The following is a 20,248-nucleotide window of genomic DNA, read 5'->3' as shown; positions in this document are numbered from 1 at the left end:
AGCACACTTTTAAACTTCACCTCCAAGACACATGGATATAGACACATATTTCTCTTCAAGGGATGTTAGGGAAAATATATTTCTAATTCTATTTGTTTTCAACTTTCTTTTTTTTCTCTCATTAATTATTTTCTCTGGTAACAGGGCTGATTTTTACACCTGTCACTCACACTGCATCTAAATTTGGCCCATCCAGTGCCACCATGGACTTATGTCAGGATAATCATTGTAAGAATGTCAAACTCTGATTTTTTTTATTTTTAGCTTTTGAAAACAGATGGTATTTTCCAAAGGTAAAATATTTCTGGTCATGTGTGAGAAAGAAATATTAACTGTCATTGACTGAAAATTTCATCCTAATACTGAGCAGATGGTCCCACCCCTTTCAGTTCACCTGAGTGTGTCACACAGTCCTACACTGTGCATCCAAGAACAGACTCAGGCCTTCTTCATATGGTATATGTACTGTCACTTCACAAGGATTGGGTAGGAAATCTGTACCAGTCTAGAAGAGGTGATAGAAATATGACAAAATTGACTACATTTGCCCCAGGAAACTTCTACAAATCAGGCACATGCTAGCCTTGGAAAACTGCTTTCAGCAGCTCATACACATCAGAAGACTGAAATAAAACTATTTATTATACCCCAAAACTATGCCATTACACATCTAGTAAAATCAAGCACATGTAAAAGTCAAGCCTGTGAATCTCAAGCTGGGTTGTATCTCAATGTTCTTATTTTCCTTAAAAAGCTTCTTATAGCCAAAAAGTGAGGATAATGTTCTAGATCTGGATCCCACAGTCTGACTTCACAGGTCTTTAACTTACACCCAGTTACTCCTGTGCTGGGCTCAGCAGGTTGAGCTTGGCTGACTCCTCTGAGTGCAGCACACCCATCAGGCACTGAGGCTCTGGTTTGATTTGCAGATATCCAGAGATGGACACCAACATTCCCCACAGTGGTATTTTCCAAAGGTTAGTCTTTTCCCTGTTAAAACTTGTGTCTTATTTCCAATATGATTTTGTCTGGCTTCAGTTTCAGGCTATTGGTTTTCATTATTCCTTGGGCAAATAAACCTGTTCATAATCATATACATAGATATACAGCTCCTATCCTGCTTTCTCTGCAGCTCCCAGAGATCTGAACAGATGGCAAAGGCAGATTAGCTCATGTGTTAAAAAGGGGAAAGCCCAGCTAGGGAGAATACTGCACTTAAAAAAATTGTTTTGTTGTTTTTTTTTTTTTAAGAAGACAACAGTGCCCACAAAGACACGCAGCATTTTGAGACCACAGTCTTTTGTTGAACTTCTCACCACCAGCTCCTTGCTGGAGAGCTGTCTCCACAGAATCCCTCCCCACAGCAGCTAGTGGTGAAAATACTTTTCCTGCTCCAATTTTTCTTGATGGGGGATCCAAATTTATTCCTCGGTTTGCCACATTTCAAAGGGAATTGTACAATGCCAATCTCTTCCAGTGCTTCTTTGTTGGACTGCTACTCTTAGCTGAGGTGGCTGCAGAAAATCACACCAGCATTTTAATGAGGAATTCAGAGAAGTTACAAGACCTTTCCATTGGTGTTTAAATCTCACACAAACACCAGGCTGCAGCTGTAGCCTTTGCTGCTTATGGATAGATGTATTATTTTAGAACATGGCCAAGACCTCCTTCTAGGAGGTCCTGCAGGAGTGGAGCCAACAAGTGATTATGAAAGGCAGCCTAAAGAACATTTGACACTGTTTTCTGCCTACGCTTAACAAGCACCTCGTAGTTCGAGCTGCAGTTTGCACGATTTTGGCTTTTAGAAAATATGAAACACCTTAGTAGATGGATTTTACGTCTAGGAGATTCCATCTGAGGCACTGAACCCACCCAGTTTTATTACTTTCAAAAGGTTGAGAAAAGCTTCAAAGTTGCATCTGACAACTTCATGAACTTATTCTAAAAAAATATCTGGAACTTTGGCATCCATGCACTTTAAAAAAAAAATAAACACATACAAAAAATATCTACACTTCAAATAAATCTCACTAGACTTATTTTCTTCAGCTAAAATCAATGAATTTGTTCATTATTATGTATTTCATTTCCTTTGAATAAATAAGCCTTTGTTTACTACCTTTTGAAATACTACCCAGTATGTCACTCAGCCCTAGTCTGCCTTGTGATCCAGTGACTGGGATGGGAGAACCAGCTGGTGACTGAGAACATTTGAGTGAAATAAAAGCAAAGAGCAGAAGCTGCAGACTGGGCAGAGCTACAAAGGTGAAGAGAAGGGCATCATCCATTCCAGGAGAGAAGCTGGGAGGACTGTTAGGAGCAAACTTCTGAGGACTGCATATGGATTGCCTCCCTCTCCATGTCTTTTCTAATTATTTTAATAAGACACACTTGCCTTGACCCACAAAGGCACTCAGGTAAATGGTGACAATCTTATACAGTGCACAGCCATTAGTGTCAATGCCACAGCATTGAACAGCCACTGGTGCTCTCTACATTCTGCACAGGGCTATCAGGCAAGTGAAGACTGGATTGAGAATGGGGACCATACTGGAAAACCAACAGAAAATGCTACAGAGAAGTAGCCTGCGCATTTGGGATTTTAATTTCAGATAAAATAGCGTAGAGCTTTAAAAGACTTGATTAGAGCTCAGCTCCAGTCTCCCCCAAGTAACACTCACTTACTTGGACCCAAAGACACCTATCAAGCTATATGAAATTCGCATTTATTTCTACAGAGCAGCCCAGCTACAAAAGGAAGATTGGAAACTGCCTCTTACAATGTTAAGTTGGTCAATATCCTTCTCCTTCAGAATACTTCTGAGAGAAGAACTGACCTTGGTTTCCCACTCTTTAGCAGAGTTATTTGTCCTGGGTTATTTGTCCTGACCACGCTAGTTTGTGCTGGAGGTGTCCATCAGAGGAGCACCACCAAACCTGAGGATGGAGGTGGTGTACCCTGATAAGAAAGGCAGGGAGGTTGCTAATTTTGACCACTGCAATGTATGTACTCTGCTGATGTGCTGTCTTATTAATGCTTTTAAATATATTGCAGTTGTTTGCAAAGGGGTTTTCTGCAGCATTGCCTGCTGCTCACAACTTTAGCCCAGAGGGACTAAATCGAAGGAATAGGAAGGAAACAAAAGTCTTTTGTAACATCTGACCTTGGCATGCCAGAAAAGCAGGTGTTCATCCACAGGATGAGATCAATAGAAGTATGGGGACAAGGGACAAAAGAGAAAGAGCAAGCAGAGGAAGGCAGTACAAAGTAATAAGTAAAGGGGAAAAGTGAACAAATGACAAAAGGATCATGGCAAATTTCCACACAAGCTTGAAGTCACAAATGAGAAAAGAAGAAATTAGAAGATCCAAATGAGAAAAACAGAAATTAGAAACTCCCTTTGAGACAATTAAGGAAGACAGACAAGCAATCTAATATACGAGAGGCAAGGCTAGACTTGGGCAGGCCTTCAGAATTTAATTAGGAATGGAGCAGGCTGACTCTACCCAAGAAGGAGCTCAGAGGCTAAAAAAAGAATGTAGGACAACGTATACCAAGGAATTGTGTAGGGTTACTAGACCACCATTCAGAGATTTGAGCCTGGCAGCTCAGACATCCAGCGACTGAAACACTTCAAAGAGATGCACAAGAGAGAAGACCACTGGAAGGACAATTACTAAGCAGAACTGCAGATTGAGATAAGTCAGCAAGCCAGACAATGATGTGAGGAAAGAGCTCAACCTCACCCACACAATAAAGAAAGCAATAACATCACATTTTGTTGGGCCAGTCAGCTTTCCAGCATTGCAACACTTCTCCTCCTCTGGAATCTGGTATCAGAAAATATGACTAATTCAAGAATTTCAGGTAGAGAACAATCGCAGTTGGCACTGCTGCATTTCTAAAAATATGCTCTATTAAACCAAAAGTGCACAAAGTCTCCACATAGTCACTATGCTACTCTACCTTCAAAATTAAATGTTATTAATTGTTACCTGCAGGAACCAGATACTGTTTTCCACCATCATACTCCAAAGTCTGCAGTTTTCTGGGCCTAGCTTAGTTATTCCAGTTAGCCTAGGAACAGGTTAGCTCTGGACTGTTTTAAATCCTAATTCTTGAATTCAAATACAAGATTCAGCAATTTGCCATCAAGTTGCTTGAGCTTTCTACTCTGCTACCCCTGGATGTTCAACTAAACATATTACAGCTGAAAATAAACTAAAATGATTGGTAGACTGTGGTAGTAAAATTATAAGCAATTGAGCATGCCTTGCAAAAAAAGGTGAATAATATATGAAGCAAGTTAGGACAAGTATGCTTGAAGATTCTCAATTAAGGTGCTAAGACAGTTATTCATTTATTACACAGTTCACAACTGTAAATGGCTTACCTTGTTGTCTCTTCTTTATTTACTTTTTCCATTTGATGTGGAATATCAGGACAGGTACAGTTTTCAAGTTTGGAGAGAAGGATGAAAGTGTTGTTTCTTTAAAGTATTCTGTCCTTTTTGTTCATGTACATAATGCCTAAAGCAGGACTGTAATGGAAATTATGGTTAAAGTATTTTCTAGAGGAAAAGGTCAGCCTAAGCAAGAAAGAAGGATGATCTCATATTTCTGACAGCTCAGATACAAGCAAATCTTAGCACCAATAAGTTATGTCATCTGTTAAATTCACATAAGCAGAATGCTTATGTAGATTTTGCACTGTTATGACAAGGCTGTAGAGAACAGGGGTAAATATTCCATATGAAATAGCTATCTATACAGGGTTACTTGTATCTATTATTATCTTTAAATAAATCAACTGAGAGTTAAGGCCAGCATGGTTTTCTGCTCTGTCTTCAGAGACCCAAGCTGTGCCACATTAAAAAACATAGAAAGCATAAATTTCTATTTGGCCAGAATAACAGAAAGCCATGCCTTAGTATCTTACTCACTGAGATACTGTCCATCCTGACCTTGGCTGTAGCTCCATATTTTACACACTATTACTGTCATAGTTACAGACAGAGCCAACAATAATTTGCTTATACAATTTACAATACATTGTCTCCCAGCCACGCTGAGGTCTCTTTAACCATCAGCAGATGTGTTGCTTGTATTAGCTGTATTTGAACAAAGCAGAATCTATTCAGCCCTGAAGTCCCTATGGCTGGTTGGCTGTGTTTTGAGCTTAGTGCATAGCTAATTTGGTGTTCATACCACTGTAAGTAATCACAGCACAGCTGAAGAGGTCCAGAAGTTATAGCCCACAACCTGCTGACTAAATTTCATGTGTTTCTCCCCCTGCTGGCATCTGAGCTTTAGGATTCCATGCTCAGAAAATTAATTGACAATTAATACTGTAGATGTTCTGTGACGTTCAGTTCTTAAAGTTCTTTCTACGTGAATAATGTCCAAAATTTCTTTCACCATTACCTTAAAATATTAAATATCACTTATTAAATTCTCAGTATTCATGCTTCATAATAAAGCCACAAAATCTTGTACAAAATCTATATATTCCCATTAATAATCATGAAAAATAAACCAGTGCAAAGAAGAAAAACACCACCACTGTTGTCCCACATAAAAGACAGAACAGCTGTGGTTTTTTAATGTATAGGTATGGACCTACTTCTGTAAGCAAAGGCACTAAAGAAAGAAAAAAGCAGACCCACCCCCAAAAAAAGGCAAGTCTTTTGTTCCAAATTTGGGTTCCTGATACAGCCATACAAATGTATCTAGCACAGTGCAATAAAGAATGCAGCTATAATTAAATTTTTTCTGGGTACAAAGTCATTGTGACTGGTGAAAACAGGTTGATCCTAATGCTTGGTTAGGATCAGCAAATAACTTAAACTAGTAGTCCCTGAATTCAAATTCATTTGGACAGAAAAGCTGTGTGGTTTCAAGGCTGGGAGCTATGACCACTGTTTTTAACAGTAGAAGTAGACAAAGAATTGCCTTTCCAGAAGGTTCCCCAACCAACTTTTGCTTCCTATTAAAAGAATAAGAAGGAAAGAGAAACAGTTCAGAAAACTGCACTATATTTTACCTTTCTTTGCTAATTTTTGCTCTTTTACTTTCCAGAATTAGAAGACAAGGAACAAGGCAAGTCTGAAATAGATGGAGTTGACTCAAGCAGTCTGTATATACCTCTGCTTACTTACCCCTTCTCTATCAGTATTTCCTCACACATTTTACCCACCATACAGACTTTTCTTTTTAATACCTTTATCCCATCATTTATTTCCCTTCCTGGTATCCATAATACCCATCTTTGACCTCTGGCTATTAAACCTCCCATTATACCACAATGTAAAACATGGAGTTTATAAAGCTGGTTGCTTATTTTGATGGTGTGGCTCCACAGCCCAAAGATTTTGCTTTTAAGCCTGACATATCCAATCTGCAAGGGATTCATACAGCTGTAGAGATGTTCTTATGCCTGCTAGAAAATGAGAAATTTAGGTTCAGAACTTCCCCTTCTTCTTGTTGCCTCCGCAGGAGATAGTATTTCTCTAAGCTGATCCCCAGCTGCTTTATTGGACCCTCGAGTCCACTGCCAGATAATACATAACCCCAAACAGCCTTAAGTTTGCTGGAAGTTCCTGAAGGGTCTGGATGCAGGAATACTGCAACTCAGAAAAAGGCAGCTTTATACTTCCTCCCCTGGGCGTCCTTTTTGCTCTTTGGACATAATAGAGCATCCGGACTTCATATTTCACTTCTTTCTCTCTGCTTCCCTTTCTGAATGCCAGTGTACATCAGGCCTCATGTCTAAAAATCTAGGCGAATTTGCTATAAAGTTAGATGTTGGTCTAATTGCTGCAGCCTGGATGTTTAATCCTTCTGCTGCTTCTCTCTGAAAAATCACAATGCCTGAACTGTCAAGCACTGGCAATGTTTCTCTAGGATCTTTTGTTCTTATGTAATAATATTCATCTTAGTGGAGATGATTATGAAATGAAGGACCTTATTACTTTTCCTAAGATGGTTTTGCTTAGTTCCAATACGTCTCCAAATTTTCTGAACTTCAGGGTAGTAATTGTCATCAAAATAGATAATTCCATTCTTATACAGCTCTTCATTGTTCTTCCCAGCTGCCTGAAAAAAATTATAGCTGAGTTTGATAATTCTGGAAACAGAAAACAACGTATCTTGAGGGCTTTTGTGCTTCTGCTCTTTAAGATCTTTACATAAGACTATCAAAATGCAAGGATTGTATAAGTGACAGAGACAACATTCCCACATTTTAGTTATTTTCTGTGTTTTTAGGAATGCCATAAATCCTGTCATTGCTTCTCCTTTGAGCTGTTTCCTAAATCACCACATTTTACTCTTCGGAGCCTGTTCTGTTTTACCAGGAAAAATGAGATGTGCGTTCCCTGCACAAGGTTAATCGATAAAATCTTTACAGTCTCTTCTCATCTGGCCAGCCTCACTTTAATTTCAGTAACAGTGCTGTCAACTCACTCAGAGAGGCAGTTTAAGCTTTCTGAAGCCTTTGTACTTCATTTCCCATTCTTTTACTCTTTATTGCCAACTCTTTTGAATGTATTATCCAAGTTTCTGATAGCCAATTGTTTTCACAAAACCCAAGCTCTTCAAGTCATGTTACCTCATGAAAATCTCAGTTTTTGAGAGCATCTGTTAACCCTCAAAGGTGTGGAAGATTACTTGGAAAATACGTTGTAACGTACGCGAAATACTGAAAAAACGGGGTACAAATATCTTCAAATGCATACTATTTCTAAAAGTTCTTATTTTCTTCTTAATCTTGTGATTTTTGAGGCCTGATTCATGATTTTCAAATGCCTGAGACTGGCAGTGATATTTTTTCTCAAAAGCAGAGCAAATTTAATATTTGGCCAGCTGAGTACCTCAGGACAGTTCTGGACAAAAGTCACTCTATATCTCACCACTTAAGCCATTTTCCCCAGCAGTTGCTTAATACCATACTTCACCTTCCTTTCCAATGGAAAAGACTCTTACCAGTGTTCCAAGTCCTTTTACATCAATTTTTTCACCATCTAAATGTTGGAATGGATACAGTGCGGCAGGCAACATTCATTTTAAAGACATATTTTCCAATACCAGTCACATTTACACATGCATCTCTGCAGCTTATATACACAGACACACGTCAGAAGATTGGGTGATCAGACACAAGAGCAGCAATGAATGCTCAGGGACTGTCAGGATTTGGTTTTGCCAGACTGTTTGGTGCTTGTGCCAAATACCTCACCACAGCCTGAGATTTGATGGAACTGAATGTTTTGGAGAATATTGTGAAAAGCTGTCAACATTACTCTTAAAATTAAAAAAAGTATGAAATATTGTGTTTAATTTTATGACTCTGAGAAAAGTAAGCTATTTATTCAGGATAAGCTTTATGACTGAAATAGATTTTTTTAATTGGCAATTTCAGTGTACCCTATTTTTTCAGATCCATCTGTCTGAAAAAATAAAGGGAACAGGAGCTGAAACGGTGCACAGAACTTAAGCAAGGTACCAGGACTGTCCAAAATTTGTAATATTAATGTACTAAAAATATCTACTATGTACTAAATGTACTAAAAATATCTACTCTTTTCCCAGTCCTCTCATTGTAATATTTGAGAACCTGAGATTTTATATTCATAGCATTCTAGTTTTTAATTAAGGAAATTAAATTATGGGCATTAAAAACAAGGAAACAAGAATAGTGAAAAACAGTTAAACATAATTCAAAGTGAATCTTCCTTCTATCTTGGCCTAAAGATTACTGCATAGGCAATAAACTCAAGGTTTTCCAAATAAAAATTACCCTAGACAGACCTGACAGCAAAGCTGGGAGCTGAGTTGTTAAACACTGGAAGTAGAGCAAACATGAAAGCACAAAAAGGCCTCTTGGGCAAGTCTGTAAAATATATTTGAATATACAACCTGAGGAGATCTGGGAATCACTGAAGAAATTTAAAAGCTAACTTAGGCTGGTTTATACTGTAAATTTGGGTGGGTCTACAGTTCTGGATAACATGAAGAAGGGTTCAAATACACATGGCAGCTTCCACTGCAAAGAGCCACATATGACTATCAAAGGGCCATCAAATGCAGGTAGTAAGAGCCACAGTTGAAACAAGCAGGATGTGGCAGCAGCCTGCAAACTCTTGCAGCTCCTTGACTAGGGGCAAAACAAATTTTACATTCTGCAGCATCACACACCTAAATTTTTATTAAAATTAATTGTTATTCCAATAGTCATAAATTCCATCTTTAAAAAGAGGGTTTTTTCCAAAATATTCCTTTTAGAGATATTTTAAATTTAAAAAAACCCTCAAAGTGAAGATTCTTCTTTAAATAAAAAACAAATTTTAAGGAGATTAGAACTATAATGTGTTTTAAAACCTACCAGTTTGGTGTGTTAAATAACAAATACATAATACAAGAATAGATCTTTTTCTGTTCCCAGTTGTCTAGAAGTAATGTCAAAAATCTTTCTAAACAGCAGGATTAAAACTGCACATTACTTATTATGCTGCTAGCAGCTGTACTATCCTCTGCAAGCTTAGCTTTTCCAAATGATTAGAGGTACATATTACAAAATCATGGTTTGTTTACTTTTCTATCTAATACCTTTAATTTGCACTCTGAATGGAAGTGCTTTAGGTTCCAACTCAAATAACAGTAGGTTTTGAAGCTGTAGCCGCAAGGGCTTTAATCATGTGCTATATGGAACAAATTCTAAATATTAAGAAGAATATGAGCTCCACAAGCTAAATAAAAGGCTGGGATCCAGCAATACTTCTCTGCAAACACAAACTGAATCTCACTCTCTGTGTGACCTTGAGCAAGCTACTTGATCTTTTTGTGCCTTGACAAGACAATTATTAAAACTTGGACTTCTCTGACTAACAGATGTTTCTGTACATCAGCATAGAGAATACTAGAGTAAACACATTACTGAAAACATTCATGACAATGAAACGATGTGGAACCAAATTTCTTTCATTCCCTGTGATTTGCATCCTCATAATTCTTACTGCACTCACTGACAAAGCCACTTAAACCATGAGATCACTTGTTTTCCAACAAATTAAGTCCCAATACTTGCCAATCACTCTGCTTCAAAGGTCAAGGAAGATAAAGTCCTTCTCTTCCTTGCATAGATCCTTAAGACCTTTAGAATTGCATCTATTTGCAAGAAGTGCTCACAAAGCTAACAAGTTCCAAATGTTTCCTTTTCTTAAACGCTTGTTTGTTTCAAATCACATGTTTTTAATCTGCACAAACTGCCCATTTCTTATTTATCTCAAGTATATGCTGTCCAAGAGATAGCATAACTAATACAAGTTAGAAAATACTTTTTTCTTGCTATCACGTAAACTGTTGAGCTAGACAAAAAAACCCACTATCTTCTCATGATCAAATTATGAAGTCTGTAGTACCACTTAGTAAAATACTAGTTGCAGAGAGTATCATTAGTAGAGCTGATTACTTAAAATAGGCCTAGCCATAATTAACACTAAATACATCATGGTAAAAGGTTTCAGTGCTTTGGAGTCACAACCACATTTACCTAATCAGTGTAGGTTCATTACATGACATCCCAAGGTGATCATTCAAAGGTTAAGTCCTTATTCAAAGGACTTAATCATCCGAAATTCTAGATGTATTTAAGAGAGGAAGGGAAATGCTTCTGAGGGTGGAACATCCCACCCTCGACCAGTTGATTAAAGTCACCTGTCTCAGTGTAGAGACAGTCTAGACAAAATTCCTAGTTGAGTTATAAGGTTGAACACCTAAATTCAGGTGAGAAAAATGCCAGCCAAATGTGGGACATTCTTCTTAATGATGCCAGGCAAAGAATGTAAAATTAAGCAAGGTAAATAAGTCTGTTAGATAGCAAAATACTTCTAGGTCTCTATTTTTTTATGTGTAATGCTTGGTCATTCTTGCTTGGGAGGAAGAACTTTGAAGTATCTTAAAACTATTTGGTTTTTGGATTTTTAAATTTATATTCAGGTGAATATACATATATTTATGTAAATAGAGAAATAATATGCTTCAACATGTGTTCAATGGTTCTACTGTAAAAAGAGCAGTGTTGAAAGAGATAATGCATAAGACAGGGAAGTGAAAACATTAAAATTCAGACACAGAAGAAGCACCATTCCATAATTAGTATGACCTCTGATAGATTCAGGTTATTGCTATTCAGGCTAATGTAAAAGAAAAATCCATTAGATGTTGCAGACTCGAGATGGTTCCATGAAACTTGCTCTTCCAGTAGATATCATTATAGATTTTCGGCATTATTTTATTTTCATAGCATTGATAAGCTTTTGTCACAGGGCAATTAAAATACAAGTATTTAAACAGTGGGTTGCAGAGTTTTGAGGTGATCTTTTTTGCTTTGCTTAACATAAAAACAACCAATAAAAATTACTTCCACTTAGGGTTATTATAAGCGAATCCATATTTTCCCAAGGATACAACTTGTTAAACAACCTTTCTAAGGTTGTTTAACAGTTAGGGTTTGAAAAATGAATTCATGTATATATTATATACCCAGACACACACACACACACACACACATATATATATATATATATATATATATATATATATATATATATATATATATATATATATATATATGTCTAGGTATATAATAATATAGGGATTAACCTCTCTGGTGTCTCAGACTGATTCCAGAAGGTCATCCAACAACAGCAATGATGTTATATGTTATGTGTCATATATGCATCTTGTCATATCACAGCAAGAACCTTTTTCATACCAAAAGGAATAATTTTGGCAAGCAAACTAAAGAGATTCTTAGGACATGTCAGCCGGTGCTTACATGCTCTGGTGGTATCCATTCTTCCAACAAATTCATGGGGACTAGAACTAGCTGCAGAGCTGGGAAGGAAAGATAAAAGGGTAATTTAAAAGAATCTGTGAGCAGCATTGATGGAATTATGCTTCCAATTTGAGTCTGGTATGAACTCTTATGAGGTTTCCTCCAGACAAGTGGAAATTTCTTCTCTTTGCCACTTGTATCGAAATAGCTCCAGAAATTTGCACTTAACTCTAGCTGCAATGTAATGAGTTTTCTCTCCATTCTTATCTAATTCTTGGAGACATTGAAAGTCTAACAATGCTAAGTGCTTGAAAGATGTCTTCACAAGACAGTTTCCAGCACATAACATTGTCAAGGCTCTCACCCATTTCCATGCAGTGAATGAAATACTGACATATAAAGATATTAATCCAAGAAGCATTTTTTCACTTCTAGGTTAAAAGAGCCTCACAACAAAACCCTGCTGTATGTCAATATCACACAGGCAGTTGTCATTACAACTGGCTCTGTTCAGGTTTCTTTACTGTGATCAGAGCTTGATATGAAACCTGAAGCCTTTTACCATACCTCTCAAGAAAAAAAAAAAGGAAAAAGACAAAACAGCCAAAAACCTGGCTTATGTTTCCCAAAGTTGTAAATGCAAAGTGATGCTAGTTAGCAGGTTTCTAATGAGCTATATGAGTAATTAATCAGTTTCTTCTGGGACAAAACAAATCTGCAAACATCAGTTATACTGTTGACCAGGGGAAGAGTTAGGTTTTGAGGGATTTTTTAAGATAGTTAGAGTAGAAAATCATATGGACTCTTCCTGTGGATTGGCTTCACCTTCCTGTACATGGAAGCAAAACATAAGTTCCTTCCCATGCAGAGAAGTCACAACTTAAATGTAACATTTTTTTCCTTTGAGAGTCCCCCTGCAAGGCAACTTCATCAAGTCTCCTCCACTGTCACCTCCTGGCCCTGGCAAAGCAGGCACCCCATGTCTGCAGGAGGAGGATAAACAACAGCAAGGCTCACAGCAAATTTGGGGGTGACGTGCACCCCTCTTTCACTCCCCTTTTGAGTAGAACCTGGCACACCAGGAAGCTCCCACAATTTCCCTGGGCACTCAGTGTCCCCCACCCCATCCCTTAGCAATCTCTTTCCCAACCTTTATGCCATGTAATTTCATCTTTCATCAGTCCTCTTCCTGGTTTAATTCCTCTGTTTCCTTCTTGGCCCCTCCCAGTTGGTGAAGACTTGGTTAGGACTGAACATTTGTCCTAAAAGGAAAAGGACAAAACAACCACAATCTAGTGGTTACAGATGGTCTCCTACCTTTCAGTCTGAATGTATCTGTATCATTTTGCAGCCCCGTGCCTTCCTTCCAGAGTTAGGTAAGACTCAGTAGATCCCAACTTTTTCGTTTATTCTTATTGCCCTAACCCACAAAATACATCTATGAACTATTTACATCCCTTATCAATCTTCATCAATCAGGTTAAATATAAATTACTTTCAGTCTGCCTTCCTGAAGCAGGCTTCCTCCTCCACCCTTCTCTGCACCTGTTTCAATTTGAATATTTTTTGTGTTTTTTAACACAAGTAGATAAAATTGTATGAGAATTCAGCTAAGGTCATATTGGCACCACACAAAAAAATTCCTCTTTTGTTTAATGCTTCTGCTAGCAATATTCCACTTGAGATTTATATTTACTTTTTTCCCAGCTGTGCCACATCCTTGGCTCAGTCAGAAACTTTTGTCTTTCCCTGCTTTCAACTGCAGCTTCCTGCTTCACATAAAATTTAAGAGAAGCTATGGCAATGAATTGAAATGTGTTTAATAATGTCTTGCTTCACTTAATTTAGTCACAATGAAGATTAAATGTTATTTATAGTGCTATTTTACTTGTTTAGTTTAGAAGAATTTCTTATTCTTGAAATTCTAATAACTCAAAAATTATACCAACAATTATAAACCAAAGGCAGGGTGAGGAGCAGGCATCTGTGCTGGTCTGGGACTGCAGTTCCAGAAGCTTCAGCTTTGCTACTGTCAGCTTCGCTACTGTCAGCTTCAAAGCCTGACTACAGTTTCAAAGATGTCATCATCTTGCTGTAAAAATTAAGGCTATTTTAAGAGGTTCCTCAGCTGTTTATAGGGATTCAGCTCTCAGCACAGTCAATTCAAGAGGTGGGGGCACATATTTGAGGACATCTCTGGGCTTCTCAGACGTGCATTGGACTTTCCTCAGTGGATGTTCAGTATCCTGTAGAGCCTGAGACTTATCATGGAAATTAGCAATGAGTTGAGCACCAAAAGCCACAATCATGCTAAACTAACTCTGGTTGAAACATGAGGTTCTTTGCTTTTTCATATTCCTTGAAAAGGTCATGGCAAAATGACAGATTTACAGATCACATAATCTTTCTCCAGCTGTTGCTGAAGCCGTGTCTCCTCCCATGTTGGATGTGGCCAGTCAAGCCAGCATTGTTGCTGTGAAGCATTAGTAGATCGACAAGCCCAGGAACCAAGGCCTTTCATAGATTATGATGCCAGATAGATTATCCTTTGTAACAGATAAAATTCCTCAAATCTATATATCTCGCAGCTGAATTTGCTTTATCAGTGCTGTTAAACTTTTCCAGAAAATGCATAATTTCCTGTATTATTTTACTGGCAAAGTATTATTTACTTTGCTGATTGCTGGAGTGTGTGTACATTAGGAAGCTGGCCTTCCAGGCCATGCTCTCAATTTTGTTTTTATTTTACTTCAATGATTTGTCACTGTATAAAACAAAAGAGCCCTGGGAGCGTGATCTGAAATCCCAATTCTGCCCTTGGCCCAAGCAGAGTAGAGAACTAGTCAGGCTCCCTTCTACCTCCTGCTCTCCCCCTCCTACTTCTTAGCTGAGTGTCTTTAGCACTACCCCATCATGCAAGAGGCAGATGGCAGCATGTCAGATGAGGAAAGTTGCTTCCCTGACCAGATACAGTACCAGAATGCCTAGAATTTGAATATTAGGACAGTGTTAAGTGGGAAATAAACTCCTCTCTCAAATGAGGAGAAATAGATGCAAGACTAGACACGAGTGACTAAATGAAATTCTTCAGGCTGTCTGAGTTGGTGTCCAATAAATCTGCTTTCCTATGGGGCTGCCACATAAAAAAGTAGGTAGATTGGATGACCACTTGGCCTGTTCCAGAACATTTCTGCTTTTTATCACTCTGCTGCAAGGGTTAATATGATATGGGCTGTAATGAACTGGCCAGCTCCTGACATGAACAGAATCTGATTGATTATATGCATAGTACACTAACCCTCTGCAGATGATAATGGCCATTCATGTATCATGCATTCAGCAATCACCAACATCTTTAATACAGATGTAAACCTTTGTATTGATGCCAGTTATGCTACAATGAAGAGAGAAAGAATGTCAGAGAACATTCATTTTATTTCAAAGGGTCACTCCCAGCAGTGCAGCATGCCATTTTGTGCTGCCGTTGTTTCTCAGAAACACAATTCCCAGGAATGTACTGTTCCTAGTTTCAGAAGTAAGGACACAATTAAACAGAGAAATACTGCAAACAGATAAAATCCATTGCAGCACAGCTCTCATCCTTTATGCAACAGCATGACAATGCAATGGCATTTGTGACAAGATGTCAAAGGGGAGAGGGTGACCACTGTTCCCTGATGGACCATTTAGGGTGAGCTAGACACTAAATAAATTCCAGCAGGTTTTTCTTACCTTCAGTTCACAAGAGCATTTGCAAGTGCAATGTCACAGCATTTTCAGAATAACCTCAGATCCTCCTGGAATCAATGAGACACAGGCAGATATCACAAAACAAATCTGCAGAAGAATAACTCAAGGAGAAACTTGTGCAGGGAATGGAAATGAGGTGCAAGTGGAAAAGAGGATAATATGCAAAAGAAACAAGAAACATTTAAGAGCAAAAGAAAGGAAAGAATGGGGAGATACCTACATTTCTTAGTTTTCAGTGTGGCAATATCACATAAAAACTTGCATAACAGACTAGACAGGCAAGGAACAGACAGCAGGAAAACATGGGATGGGTCATAACAGAAACCTGAAATTGCCAGGACAACTAACTTGAGCTGAAAAGAATGGTGAGATAAATAATAATTTCAAAGGATATGTTTCTTTGCAATTTAAGCTGAGATCAGTCCTCCTAGGTGCAACTACTACATCATACTGCTAAATCCTAGCCTTGTGTTAAACACAGGTAGGGCTGGAGATGGTGCCCCCAGACCCTGCCCTTGGGTTGGTGTCACCCTGTTTTGCTTTACACTCAGGTCTTTTCTCTCCTGTGCAAGAACAAGCACTGAGGCAGCAATGCACCAAAGAGCTCACCTGGATGAGAAGTAAGAAGGAAAACACAGCCATTCCTCACCTGCATCAGTTTTCTGATCAAATTCAGTAGGAGCTGTTGCAAATGGTTCTGTCAGCATAGCACAGGAGTCAGCAGACAGAGACTGGCATGAAGAACAAGTGTTCATGGAATGGGGCATGGACACATGCAATGAATTACACCCTTGACATTTGCTGCTTCTGCTTCATATCTGAAAGAGGGCTTGTATGCCTGAAATCTTGTCTGTGTAATTTTAACAGTTAGTCTAGTAAAAACAATAACAGAGAAGGGTCAGAATTAAGATTTAGAGCAAAACCAGCTCTAGTTTGTAACTAAAATAGTTGCTCCCTTGAATAATTAGATTCACAAAGTTAGCTCTGCTTTGCCTGCATGGTTCAGTACACTGTAAGCCAAGTTTTGCAGCAGTTGGAATTATATCACAGTAATGGGATTGGTCAGAAAACAAATTATAAAGTAGAGTAGCTTAAAGGTCAAAGTCCCAAAGAGTTAAGTATTCTTTGAGGAATATTTCCATTCCCTAGTGTAGATGGGTGTAACTCTCAGGCTTGAAGTCATTGATAGGAGTGGCTGATTGCATCAGGTGCATGAATATGGCTCCTGAGAGGCCAAAATATCCCTCAACACCAAATTAGATAAATGGGAGATTTGTTTACTCTTTCACTCTCCAAGTGGTACTTCTTGCTTACTTCTTCCTCTCTACCCTCCAGTACGTCCAGAAGAAAAAACAGTCACCAATTCAGTTTATTCAGCAGTTCTTGCTGTATTAAGATACTAAGAAATAAAGAGAAGCAAAATATCTTCCATGTGCTGGAAAAGAACAGTCTAGGACACCAGAGAGACAAAGGAATGCAAGTCCACTTAATGTATAATCAATTCACCTCAGTTTATAATGGGAATTAATCTCACTTCCTCCCATGCAATAAAAAGTATGCAAACAGAGAAGTGTACCTGATGAAAGTATATAAGAAATGTCAAATATTCCACAGATGCAAGCCAGGAGCTCAATTTAATTGGCAAAGTACAATCAAGAGAGAAAATAGATCTAAGAACCTACTGTACTTCTCTTTTTGTATAGCTAATTACCATGTATGTTAATGCCCTGCAAAAATTATTTGGCCTCAACACATCACAAAAAAATCAGAATTAACATTTCATCCCGAAGGTGTAATTTTAGGAGACTACGGTTCAGCATTTCAACCATTCAGCAAAAGTATTTAACATCAATTAATTTGTCTGAAATTTTCCTGGGGAGATTACTGAAACTAGGATCTATCACTTTCTTTGTTTGTTTGATTTGTTTGTATCAACAATGGGGATTTCAGACCTCTGTGTTTCCTTCCCAAGAAAGTGTCCCATTTCTGGCATGGATTCAGTCACCTGTAGCTCTGCCCAGACTCTCAGCCCTTCCACTCAAGCAGAGACATATAGAACCTTCCTACAGCACAAATTCACCCAGAAATAGCTGAACATGGCCACCAGGAACACAAATAGCTCCTATATATAAGATAACAGTGTTGGTGAATTTATCTTTTTCTCCTCCAGAATGAGTCACACAGAAACTGATGGCAATACCGCCCCTGAAGATGATGATCAAATCATAGGATCACAGAATAATTTGGGTAAGAAGGGAGGATAAAAATTCATCTAGTCCCTGCTTTGTGCAGGAACACCTTCCTCTAGACAGTTTACTCAAATCCTAATCCAACCTGGCCTTGCACACTGTCAGGGATGGGGCATCCACAACTTCTCTGGGCAATCTGTTCCAGTGCCTCACCACTCTCATAGTAAAAGAATTTCTTCCTAATATCTAATCTAAACCTACCCTCTTTCAGCTTAAAGCCATTGTCCCTTGTCACTACAAGCCCTTGTAGAAAGCCCCTCTCCAGCTTTCTTGTCACTCCTTTTACATACCGGAAGGTACTAGAAGGTCTCCCCTGAGCTTCTCTTCTCCAGGCTGAACAACCTCAATTCTCTCAGCCTGTTTTTCATAGGAGAGATGCTCCAGCCCTCTGATCATTTTTATGGTCCTCCCCTGGACGTGCTCCAGCAGGTCCACATCCTTCTGATGCTGGGGCCCCAGAGATGGATGCAGTACTCTGGGTGGGGTCTCACAAGAGCAGAGCAGAGGGGCAGAATCACCTCCCTCGATCTGCTGGTCACACTCCTTTTGATTCAGCCCAGGACATAGCTGGCTGTCTGGGCTGTGAGGCCACATTGTAGATCATGTTGAGCATCTTATCACTAAGATAATCTATCACTCCCAAAGCCCTCTCCTCAGGGCTGCTCTCAATCCATTCTCCACCCAGTCTGTGTTTGTGCTTGGGATTGCCCTGACCCAGGGGGAGGACCCTGCACTTGGCTGTGTTGAACGTCATGATGTTCCCTCAGACCCACCTCTCAAGCCTGTCCAGGTCCCTCTGGATAACATCCCTTCCCTCCAGTGTGTTGACTGCTCCTTGCAGCTTGGTGTCATCAGCAAACCTGCTGGGGGTGCACTCAGTACCACTGTTCTTGTCACTGACAAAGGTGTTAAACAGCCTCCATCCCAACACCAGTGCTTGAGGGATGTCCCACTCTTTGAGCATGACCATCTAACCAATTCTTTATCTACTGAGTGGCTCATCCATAAAATCATGTTTCTCCTGTTCAGAAACACAGATCTTGTAGGATGAACAACTAAAATAGGGAAATATTTGTGTATCCTTAGTTCTCTACTTGTCTTGATTTTGAGTGACTAGTTGAGATGCAGAAATCCAGAACAACTTCAAAATAAGATGTAGACACCTTCAGGGCTTAGGATTCCAGCCAGCAGAAGATTTCCTTGCAGATCACAGTTATTTTTTAGCGTCAATCCTGCTGTCCCCAAAACAGTGAGTAGCTGAGGTCTCTAACATTATAGTGTTTGTTACAGAAATTTGTTCTCCTGCTCTGTCATATCTCAGAAGAGGTATTGGAGAGGTCTCTTGCCTATTGCAGGATTTGTTGAGCCTCACTTGCAGATCATTTTCAGAGCTACATGCCAAAACTGCAAGTCCAAATAGAGCCTATGAGCACCACTATGATATCCTACTATAACAGTTATCCTCATCACCACGACTTTCTTGGCTAAATGGAAGGAAGAAGTACCCACAAAATGGGACATTCGAGAGAGTTTAGCACTAATGTCCAAAATTGCAGGATGTTCTTCTTGATGTCCCCAAATTACATCTCCCATATTACATCCTGAAGCCCTTCAAAATCCATCTCTGGATAACCACTGGAAAACACCACAGGATGAACTGCCTCAACACCTACCTGAGGCCGGAACCTTGTTCAGATCCACAAACCAGGCACTTTGTTAATCTCTCCTGAGACACTCAATCCAGCAAGTGCTTGAAGGAACATGCAAAAGGCAGTGGAGGCTGCCATAGTTTTCCAAAACAGCTCAGTTTAACCAACACTGGATTTTCTCCCTCTCTTGCTGCCAGCTATGGAGACCTACCCTTCCCTTTCACCAGCTCTTGCATTAATTTGACCCCTTGGAAAGTGACTTTAGCTCACTAAACTGGCAGAAATCTAACCCAACAAAACAAAACAAATCAAGAAAAAGTGAATACTTTTCACCGCTTTAGTGAGCTAATGGATCAGACACATCCCAGGGATGACAGAAGGGAGACAAATGGAGTGTGTATCCAGAAACAGGCCTGGCCCTTTCACCAGCAGCAAATTCGTGGGCTGAATCAGCTGTCTCATGAAGCCTCACCCACAGGAGAAGATAAAGCCTGTTGGAGAGGCCAGATACTCTGAAGAGGACTGGGAGAGATAGAATGAGACCTTTCTAGTCCAGCTGCAGTGCTGGAGGGCCCAAGCTGCCAGAAAATCAGGGCCAGGTAAGGCTTCTCAGAGGAGAGTTGTGACACCCTCTGGCTTGAAGTTTGATCACCCACCAGCTCCAAATGGAAGGAGAGGCAGGAAGGGTAAGGGAGGCTGTCAAAGCCTGTCAGCCCCTGGAGCAGGGGTACTGCTGGACTGGTCGTGCCTTTGGAAGGGCAGTG

This window comes from Camarhynchus parvulus, chromosome 3 (genome assembly GCF_901933205.1).
Source record: "Camarhynchus parvulus chromosome 3, STF_HiC, whole genome shotgun sequence".
Taxonomy (NCBI): domain Eukaryota; kingdom Metazoa; phylum Chordata; class Aves; order Passeriformes; family Thraupidae; genus Camarhynchus; species Camarhynchus parvulus.
This window is presented reverse-complemented; position numbering follows the sequence as displayed.